Source organism: Paramormyrops kingsleyae, chromosome 6, assembly GCF_048594095.1.
Source record: "Paramormyrops kingsleyae isolate MSU_618 chromosome 6, PKINGS_0.4, whole genome shotgun sequence".
Classification (NCBI taxonomy): domain Eukaryota; kingdom Metazoa; phylum Chordata; class Actinopteri; order Osteoglossiformes; family Mormyridae; genus Paramormyrops; species Paramormyrops kingsleyae.
In genome coordinates this window covers 8,423,109-8,432,256 of record NC_132802.1, presented here as the reverse complement: position 1 = coordinate 8,432,256, position 9,148 = coordinate 8,423,109, and the positions used below count along the sequence as shown (strand labels likewise).

Genomic DNA, 9,148 nt, shown 5'->3' with positions numbered 1-9,148 from the left:
GTTAAAATAATTTCTACGATGTTTACTTTTCCCCTTTTGTTCGAAGAGCTTCTGCAAATCGGTTCGTCCATTCTAGCTTGGCCTCTCACGTGCCTGCGTAAAGCACGTGTGACAGTACATTGAACTCCGGCTTCAGAAGGTCTTTAAAGTGGGAGAGACGTTTTATTTTATTCTGTAGTAACATTTAGCAACTGCTTGAAATGTTTCTCATTATGTGTTGTACTGTACTAATATAGGTTAAATATTGTGCTCAAGAAACGCAGACTCTGGACCGAAGCCGGAAACTTTATGCCTGCCTCGAACTTTAAGTAATGAGCGGGGATACTGTTCACGAATAGTGAGACTGGTAAATATTGTGAAAAAGTTTTTTTTTTTTTTTTTAAATAAATTATGGGATCGGACCTTTAAAATAAAGCATTCAGCTTTTAATATTATAAATATGCACTGTTACTAACAGATACTACAGTCATTTTATTGGTTACCTATACTTACTAACTTAGCGTTACAGTTCGTTTTAGATAATTCCCGATTAAAATTAAAAGGCTTATTTTGAAATGCAACGCATAAACAGTGATATAAAACCTTACAGGGTGAATAATAATTATATTAAAAGAATTGTTGAATAAACTATTTTAAATGTTGAAATTTAACGCATGTGCTTTAGGACCCGAGGAAACCATATGACAATGTGCTTTGGCACCTACTTTGGCAGGAATTTGGGGTACAACGGCCACTACTGTGTACTACTTGGTCCCTGTATGAAAGTAGCATGTTTGCGCAAGTGTCTGCATACTTGTGTCGTGTTGGGTATGAGTAGGTGTTGGCCTCTTACAAAAGCATGTCTTGTCTCCTCTCGTGTGTGTGATTTTCATGGACAGGGTATCAAGGCGTTGCCACTGCTGGAACGGTGTCTGGTATGAAAGGTGAGAGGTGACATTTGGGTTGTGTGGCTCAGCAGGTTAGGACGTTGGTTCAAATCCTAGGGTCGGCAGAGTGATTTAATATTTGAGCAAAGCCCTTAACCCCCAATTACTCCAGAGCTTATTCAATGGACATATTTCATCTGAGAAAATGAATAAGAACATGAACAGGAATAAAATGTATCACTGACGCACAATGACAGAGGTACACTCAGCTGTCACTTTAATTTTAGCTTAAAGCTGACCTTTACAAACAAACGTGAATGTGATCCATTGCAACACAATCGAGTGACACAACCGGCCTTTTTTGAATGAGCTGGAATAGGTCTAATGCCAAAATAATCCAATTGATTGTCAGTTTCACTCAGTGAAGTACAAGATTAGTAAAAGAACTTTGTTCTTACCCATAAAAATACATTCACTGACCCAAATAACCATTGTTTAAGACCCTCTTTTCATGTATGAGTCAATAGATATGTTTGTTAAAATGAAGCTTCACAAACAAGGAATTTGGGAAATAAGCATGCAGAAATCCACATTACCAATGAAGATCTTGTGGCTGAGTAATCTTGTCACTATCAGGCCATTTAGTCGAAAACACTGTTCAAAGGGTGCCAGAAAAATTGCTTTGCCCTCACCTCTGTGTCTGTGTGTCATAAGAGAGATGCAGATGTTTTTGTTGTATTTTTTATCTGTTCAATGACAATAAAGGCCTTCTAGAAAAAAAGCCAGCTGACCACTTCCTTAGTACTTTTATGGCAGTTAGTGTTGAAGATATATGTATATTTACGAAGTATCTGATCTTGATTGGTCAGATTTAGTAGGTATGTAATTTATACAGTTTTAATTTAATTGTAAGTTATAAGATTGAACCACCCAATCACCCAGGGCAGCATCTAGCTGGGAGGGATATAGGGTGTCCACACAAAAAAATTGTAATGGTGACATTTGTGTGATTGGTGCATGTCACGTCTATGATGATATGTCACCGTGCGGGTCAGTTAACCGTTTCAGAGTAGGCAACCTGAATCTAGAGTGTGAGCTAGGCGGGCTACCACTTAGAAATATGAAAAGGGGTGTGAGCTAGGTGGGCTACCACTCAAAAGTATGACAAGGGATGTGAGCTAGGTGGGCTACCACTCAGAAGCAGGGCTGTGGAGTCGGTAGATAAATGCTCCGACTCCGACTCTGACGACTCAGTTTCTAAATCTTCCGACTCCAACTCCCCGACTCCGACTCCTCTGTATGTATATACTATGCTAATGTATTTTCTACATCCATTGAAGGAAAGGAAGGCAACATACATGTCATTTCACCACAGAACTACTGGCTAGGAAGCCAACACTCTACTATAATGCCAGATTAAAGACAAACACAATGAAAAAAAGGTTTTCACTAGCGCATAGCGAAGGGGAGCCGACGGAGCTGAGAACACACCAGATGATTTTTCTGGCGTTTGACGCGTGATGACTCGTTGAACGGCCGAAAAATCGGCAGTGCATCTGTAAATGTATGGGGGGCTTTAGGCTAGGTTCACAGTTCCCTGTAACAGTGGAACACAACACAATGGAAAGCGGTGCCGCACCTTACCTGTGCATTACATCCCATATAGTGACGCATACAGTCAATGAAAAGCATGCTTCATGGTTACTTGACATGTTCGTTTTGTGGTAACATTATGCACTGCATGCATTGGGCTTTATTCTTACAGTAGTTCATTATGACTGTTTGTGAATTGGGACATTTCAACTTACTTTTTTAATTCCCATTTAAATTTAGTAGGAGTCGGAGTCGGTTACTTTTTGCCGACTCCGACTCCAGGTACCCAAAATTGTCTCCGACTCCTCGACTCCGACTCCACAGCCCTGCTCAGAAGTATGAAATGGGGTGTGAGCTAGGTGGGCTACCACTCAGAAGTATGAAATGGGGTGTGAGCTAGGCGGGCTACCACTCAGAAGTATAAAATGGGGTGTGAGCTAGGCAGGCTACCACTCAGAAGTATGACAAGGGGTGTGAGCTAGGCGGGCTACCACTCAGAAGTATGAAATGGGGTGTGAGCTAGACGTGCTACCACTCAGAAGTATGAAATGGGGTGTGAGCTAGGCGGGCTACCACTCAGAAGTATGAAATGGGGTGTGAGCTAGGTGGGCTACCACTCAGAAGTATCAAATGGGGTGTGAGCTAGGCGGGCTACCACTCAGAAGTATGACAAGGGGTGTGAGCTAGGCGGGCTACCACTCAGAAGTATGAAATGGGGTGTGAGCTAGGCAGGCTACCGCTCAGAAGTATGACAAGGGGTGTGAGCTAGGCGGGCTACCGCTCAGAAGTATGACAAGGGGTGTGAGCTAGGCGGGCTACCACTCAGAAGTATGAAATAGGTTGCATATATTTCAATGCGATGTGATTTTCTCTTTGAATATCATGCAGTCCTGTCTTGTAATGAAATAGGTTAGTATAACACTTGTATGTTTGTTAACAAACAGGGTAATGGTGTAATAAATCAATAATCTTTTTTATTTATACAGGAGTAGAACTTGTTTCTATTTGTCTTTGTTACTTATTTTTGATATTTATGAATCTTGTTTTAGTGTACATTTTTATATGTATATACTTTTAAAATGTATCATTATTTATTTGTATCGTTCCTAATGTCTTAATAAAAATGACTGTGCCAATAGGGGTGCCGTACAAGCTAGAACTGCCACTGGTATCCAGACCTTTCCATTTAGAAATTATATAACATTTATATAAAAAATACTTTGCATGTTTCTTTTTTCTGTATGTGACTCTTTGTTCTATCTGGACATCCATTGAAGGTTATGAAGAGTAAGCAGAGTGAAACCATTTTACTGATTAACACTATACACAATTTGGTAATCAGTGGAGGCGCTTGTGACAGGTGGATACCAGAATAGAGAAATATCAACATTATCTGATGAGCGATGTTCTTACGCATCACGCCAGCTGCTAAAGGGTTTAGGTTAAACTGTTCCTCAGTTGTCTTTAACTATGACGTGATGTAGCTTGAGATCTAATTAATGCCTCAGTCCTCCAGACCTTGACTTTTCATGCTTTCAGTGGGTGGTAAATGACTCACATATTTCTTCTCTGGATTAATGTTGTGAGTTTGCACTCACAGTTCTAACACGACTTGCTAATTTTAATTAAATGTTGCTCTGCAGCTGATTTAACTAAGTGGTAAAGATCACCAGTCAACCGCAAGCTTGTGTCGTGTTATTTTAGTACTATCATTGCTGGTATTTTTGGTCTAAACCCATGCTAACTTGGAGAACACTCAGCAGGAGATGTTTTGAAAGTTCCTGCACTTCGCAACATAAAAGGTATAAATCGAGGGGAGGAGACAAGAGCAACTTGGGATTTGTACCCTTGCTTATATATCCGCTGCATGTTGACCGATTTACAGAGTCAGATGTGACTGATGTCTCCTCGACGAGGTTCCCTGGAGCTCACAGATGTGGCAGGTCCTAGATGAATGTCCCTTATAACATCTTCTGTTCATCAGATGAAGATGGGTAACTGAGCAGCATATAACTGATGTGTGTTTCTCTACATTCAAAATCTCACCTACATAGTTAAACACACAAGGCCGTGGGATTGATTCTCAGCCCTGACTCTGTGATCACATTTGCATGCCTTCCTTGCGTTGACATTTGTTTTTTTTTCTTGGTACTTTAGTTTCGTATTGTGCATTTAGGTGAACTTTTGTCTCTGAGTTCCTGGTAGTGTGTGATTGTTCTACAGCTCTGGCCTGGAAAAGCAGTTATGGGAAATGGATGGATGGATTTAAGTATACTCAGCTCTCAGAACTTGCTGTTGAGCCATTTTCTGAGCCTGCAAGATCATAAAATATAGCTTTGGTCTCTAAGACAGCAATTCCCCAACTTATAATGACAACAAGCTTTAGTTAGGAAGGCTGCGACAGATTTTATTGTACCAGAACTGGACCTGGGACCTGCTTATCATTACGTACCTGCCTACTTCATTAATATCTACTTAAATTTACAGTATTATGCAAAAATTTTAGTCAGTCTAAGAAACTAAGAAAACGATGCTTCAATGACCTTCATGTTGGTGTTACAATTTATCAACCATTGGTTTATCAGCCATTTAGAAACCTCTCCTAATGTCACCCCAACATTTGCTCTTACCATCCCATAAGCTCATGTAATTTTTTGGCTTGACCACAGACCTCAATTATAGAAACTTTGTACAAAATAGTGGGTTAGCATTCGTGCGCATATTTATACAATCATTTTTGGATTTATAAAGGCACAACATAAACAAAACAAACCCTGAAAAAAGTGTGCACATTTGCAAATGGTCCAGAGTCTTCGTATGAATGTTTTGGAGGAAATAGAAACTATAGGTCAGATAAAAATGAGCATCTTAGTTGCATTTGCAGTTAGTTATATCACTTTGTGAAATGCACAATAAATCCAGATACATTTTTATTATATCTAATATACAACTAAAATTCAGCATTTGTTTTATTTTTTTAATGAATGAATCTAAATATACCAATGTATTTATTGCGTGGAACCTAAGTTAGATATGTACACAGGCTTACTGAAATGTCAGAGTAAGTATATGTGTGCACCGATATGTACAGTAACCCCTTCACATTTGCGGTTTCTCTTATTCGGGACTCACCCGTGAATAATTAAACGGAAATATTCTTGCAACCTGCTGAAAGACTGCAGACACTCATACATGACACATAAATATATTTATTATATATTTATATTCCATATAAATATTACTGATGTTAGTGCAAGTGCATACTATGTCTTTAATAATAAAAGCCTTGCCTTGGCCGTGTATCTTTGTCTTGGCAAGCAGACTCACTTGCATGTTAGCTGTTTTTGTGACTAAGTTTGAAACTTTCTAGTGCTGTCAATTGTCCATTTTTTGTAATTTTTAGTAATATCTTTGCAGACTTGCATGATTTCGTATCATTTAGATGGTTTGTATATTATATAAATGGTCCAGATAGGAAATGACAAAGTAATTTGACATGCAAAGTGTTCAGTACAGTTGTTTAGACATTGGTAATATAATTCTTATGCTACTGCTCAGGTTAGCAGACTGTTGTGGGTTGACGTTGGGAAGGCCCAATATTATTCACAAATTTTTACATTTGTGGGTTTCGGCCCCCCAACCCTCACTATTGTGAATGGGTTACCCCCATTTCACCAACCACAAAGAGTAGAGGGACGAAACAGATTTTAAATCCAGCCATTTAAGAAATTGTTGTCTTTGTCCAGCTGGTTGAACTGAAGCGGTGGTCTTCTAGCCATCCAATAAGATATCAGTAAATTTTGTGAGAATAGAAGAAATTCCTGTTAGTTTTTGCTGTCATTTTTAATTTTCATATGTTCTAATTTTAAATTGTGTTTTTTCTTTTATTCTCAGCACATATACACTTACTACCCAAATAAATAGCTTTAAACATTTCCTTTGACTGCCTAAGACTTTTGCACATTTCTGTTTATGGTTGTCTGAATAGCAGAATAACCCCCATGTCCATTGGGCTCTTCAATAAGAACAAAACAACAATGAAAACAAAAAGTTATTGATCCCGAAGAAAATTGCTTAAATGACCCTTAAATGTCATATATGCTTAATAATATAATGCTCAAACTGCCACTGCTTAATATTTCAATGCCATTTATCATTTTCTTCAGTTAAGCCAAGTCTGTGAGCTATGTGCTAAAGTAGGCTAGTAAAAATACCTCCTGTTTGACAGCATCATCCATGTCGCATAAATAGTACTAAAAATGTATCATGGCTGTTCTACTGGAACATGAAATTGTATTATTTCAAACATTAATGTTATAAATAAGTAATGTTAATGTTACAGACAATTCGCATTGTTTTGCACTCTATGGTGCCAAAATTACACTAGTATGTGATTTCTTTCCTTTATCCACAAAAATATATCATGCACTTCACCAATTCACCTGGATCACCAATAATTTCAAATACCTTGGTCCATGTCTCATTTTTCTTTATCATAAATAATTGGGAACCACGCTACGGCAATGATCAGATTCTCCTCCATTGTGCCTGGGAAGTGTTTGGTCGGAACAAAAGTTTACCCCCTTGTCTTCTGTGGAACTCTCTTTAGTGGAGTATTTGTACATTCTGATTGGTTGCCACCGTACCGCGTCTTATCTCATTACCCTAAAGTTGACCGGGCTTCAACTTCATTTTGATGCTCTCGCTGTCCAAATCACGTCATGCTGCTCTTTGCCACCTCCCATAGACGATGAATGACTTCTGGTCGCTCTGATGCTCTTGCCGCTCGTGGTGTGAACGCACAGCCTTTAGAACAACATCAGCCCTTTTTAGTATGCTGTCATATCATTCCTGTACTGTGTGCAGTGGGACATTAGATCATTTATTTGAGAAGAAAAATCTGCAGTTCTTTGAACGATGAAGGAGTCTGAAATAAACTTTGCACTTAGTGCTCCAGAGCTTCCCATAAAAGCGTTTAGATATGTGATATAGGGACGTCTTGAGCCTCATATTTCTTGGCTGTCATATGACCATGAATCATCAGACCTAACGGCTTCTGTGGGATTGCTTCCTGTACTGTTATGGATCCCATGCCGTGTATAATATTTGGCGACATTGTCGGTTGATGGCATCCCTTGGTTTTCTCCAAACATAAAGCCACCCAAGAAAAAAGGCATCAACATACTGCTCATTTCTGCTCAGGTTTTGTGTTCCATACACCAGGTTATGCATCGCCCTTGGAAAACAAGCCATTATGGATGGGAGGCTTGCTATAAATTCCAGGTTTGTGAAGCTAGAGATTTATTACGTCTGTTGAGAGGGCATTCCAGGTTCTGATTCAGTTCTGTGGTAATCCTGTTAAGTGTGTGTCCCTGTCAGTGAGCTTCGACTTGTGATTTCAGTTCCTCTTTGCTGATGCAATTTCCTAGTATTTGGTATAAGCTATTGTGATTTTCAAGGATGTTCCCCTTGATAGATCAAATAGCTGTGCTGATTTCGTGTCCAACGCATGTGCAATATGGGCACCAGCTCTATGGCCTCTTTGGAACCCAAAGTGTTGATTGGCCGACCTTTATTATTAGCACATACAACTGATTGGCATTCAACCTTATATATTTTACTTTAGCTATAAGTGTTTGTAATTGTGATTCATTTGCGTAAAAGTTAAATCCCCTTTTCGTGCGGGGTTTCTGTGATTTCAGCTACCCCTTGTGAAGCAGCCTGGGGCCACTATGCTGAAAAGGGAGCTCTAACACTACGGTCTGTATTCATTTAAGCATTTCAAATATCCAGAACTGACCAAACCCTCCTTTTGCTTTGCATTGATATTACTGCAGTAGTATGTTCTGATATTGTTAACAGCAAATTAATGCAGGTACTCAACTTAAAAAATCATTACCATTGCTGTTTTATCGATTCGGGTGATGTAAAATAAGCATGTTGAGTGTGTCAGAGTTAATAACATTTTTTTTTTTTTTTAGCAGAAGCTTTTTTCCAAAGCGACATACAATTGAGAAGGTGGGGTCAGACAGTCCCAGGAACAACTGGGGGTTAAGGACCTTGCTGAGGGGCTCAATGGTGAAATTACTTTGCCAGCTGCATGGGATCTGAGCCGATGGCCTTCCGATCACAGGCACAGTGTTCTAACTTGCTGAAGCACACGCCACCCCCCCCAGCAGGGCTTGTGTGAAATGCCAAAGGATAACAAAAGGATTTCAGTGAAACGCCAATGAAAGACGTGCCAGTAAAAGACACGGCTCGCATGCCGTGGGCTGTCATCACTAAGTGCGATGCATGCATGTGAAGCCCATTGAGTGAATGACGTGGTCTGGAGGAAGTTGCCTTTACGGTTTTTTGAATAGAACATCGTCTACAAGCACAGCCTTTAGAGAGCTAATTATGCAGGGTCTATTCCCTTGACCTCACAGCGCACCTACCTATTGGCAGGGCCGTGCTTTTCAAAGGAGTGCGATCCAAAGGCTTTGCACGGCCTGTTCTGACACTGGATGAATTGGCTTCATCAAGTTTTCAGGGACACCCCAGACTCACAGAATCCAAACATATGCTGCAGTGTTTCTATGACAACGATTTTTTTTCTCCATAAAATGAGTAATTGCGGTTCTATGTCTGTCATGTTCCAAGAGAAAATTATGCTTTTGGCCATGAAAGACAAAATGATCAAAGTTAAA

The 9,148-nt window shown here is 39.6% G+C and overlaps 1 long non-coding RNA gene across 1 annotated transcript; it reads left to right on the top strand.

The window, feature by feature from the left end:
* Positions 1 to 144: 144 nt before the first annotated feature.
* LOC140591735 (uncharacterized) lies at positions 145 to 8,171 on the top strand. The gene is made up of 3 exons (XR_011992040.1): positions 145 to 346; positions 879 to 923; positions 8,162 to 8,171. It is a non-coding gene; the product is annotated as an uncharacterized lncRNA (long non-coding RNA).
* The last annotated feature ends 977 nt before the right edge of the window (positions 8,172 to 9,148 follow it).